Source organism: Echinops telfairi, unplaced genomic scaffold, assembly GCF_000313985.2.
Source record: "Echinops telfairi isolate 266 unplaced genomic scaffold, ASM31398v2 ScPeMD7_7469;HRSCAF=8507_1, whole genome shotgun sequence".
Lineage (NCBI taxonomy): Eukaryota > Metazoa > Chordata > Mammalia > Afrosoricida > Tenrecidae > Echinops > Echinops telfairi.
This window is the reverse complement of record NW_022111373.1, coordinates 110545277-110546977: the sequence shown is the minus strand read 5'-3', so window position 1 is coordinate 110546977 and position 1701 is coordinate 110545277. Positions and strand designations below refer to the sequence as shown.

Genomic DNA, 1701 nt, shown 5'->3' with positions numbered 1-1701 from the left:
GTGATAGAGTGAAGCCGCGGAAGTCGAAGCGCGAAGTGGCGAGGGTTCACTGTATATAGAAATTTTAATTTCTTAAATTCTCTCTAAAAAATGTCATTTTACTGAGCCCTAACCATTGTTTAACTGCAAAAAAGAACGTCAATATCTAGTTCAACCTAATGCTTAATTAAGTTCAATAATGTGTACATTTTCCCTTCATTTGATGTATAGATGTTAGGGAGCGAAGTATAGAGCTTATACTTCCTGAGGGTGGTAGTCCTTGTATATTTTGGGCCCCAGTGACCTGGCTCCCAGCATGATAATCCTCAGTGTTCTTTGAGTTAGTTGCGACTCACAGCAACCCTATGTACAACTGTACACCAGAACCAAACACTGCCTGGCCCGACTCAATCCCCACAGTTGTTTTTGTGCTTGAGCCCACTGTTGTAAGCTCTGTGTCCATCGATGTCCTTGATTGTCGTAGTCTTCTTGCCGACCGTCTAGTTTACCACGCATGGTGTCCTTTATGGATACTAGTCTCCCCTGATTACACATACAAAGTCCATGAGACAATGTCTGCTCATCCTCATTTTTAATAAACATTCTGGTTGCACTTATTTGAAGGTAGATTTGTTTGTTTTCTGGTATTCCATGGCATTTGCAGTATTCTTCATCAGTATAGGAAGTACTGAGATAAGATCTGGTAAATTATTGTCTATTTCTTGGAAAATTACTTCCAAGGAGCATCAGCAATGTCTCCCCTTTCTGAGTTAACCTTAAACCCTGAAAGACCCAGCTGGCTCTCTTTCATCCCTCTTGGTTCCAAATTCCAAAAATTAACCTTCAGCTTTGGTTATGGGGTGTCCTGTTCCACTCCAAGACTGATTTATAGCAGTTCCTGACTAAAGAATCAGAGGAGATGTTTAAACAGAAGTCAAAATTGGCATTTTGTAAAAATCACGATAGAACAATATAGTATGGATAAGAGACCTGGGGATGGTTTAGAAACACATTATAGTGATCTAGTTGAAAAATAATAATGATATGAACAAATGCAATGGCAGGGAGAATGATATGAAAGTCACTGAGATAAAATAATGTTTTGGTAATGAATGGGTTGTGCTTGATTCAAAAGAGAGAGAGAAGGTTCTAGTAGCTTGAGTGAAACAAGTTCTAGAGGGAAAGATGATGTTGATTTCCAATTTGTTGTCAAGTTTATCACATGACCCACACCCAGCTGAAACTAGCTTCAATGAGACAGCACTTGGAAATGAAAGAGAGAAGACAAATGGAAAGTGAGACAGAAGAAGCCAGTATGTCTCATAGAATCCTGGAACCCGCATCTTCTCACTCTCATTTATTATGTGTACCCACCCAAGCCTATTGATTTTCTCGCAGCCAAAGGTCTAGAATGCTTTTAAGTCCTCAATATTTCACTGTGCCTTTTATTTGTGCCTGTTGATATTAGAGAATAATTTTTACTTATATATTCAAATAAAATATGCAATAATTTTGTATCTTGAATATATCACTCAATCCCCATCCTAAGCCTTCATCAACTTATTTTTCTCTTTTTAGGTGATAGTGCTAATGCTGTCCCACATGACTGCACATTATGCAGTCGAGTTTCCCGCCTTGGGGAAATCACAGGGCTCAGCACACCCGGAGCGCAATGGATAAGCCTCACCTGGGAAAACCAGCTCCGTGATCATGGTACACCCG

General features: G+C 39.7%; 1 pseudogene; it reads right to left on the bottom strand.

Moving 5' to 3' along the window:
- Positions 1–1600: 1600 nt before the first annotated feature.
- Positions 1601–1701, bottom strand: LOC115873789 (annotated as a pseudogene).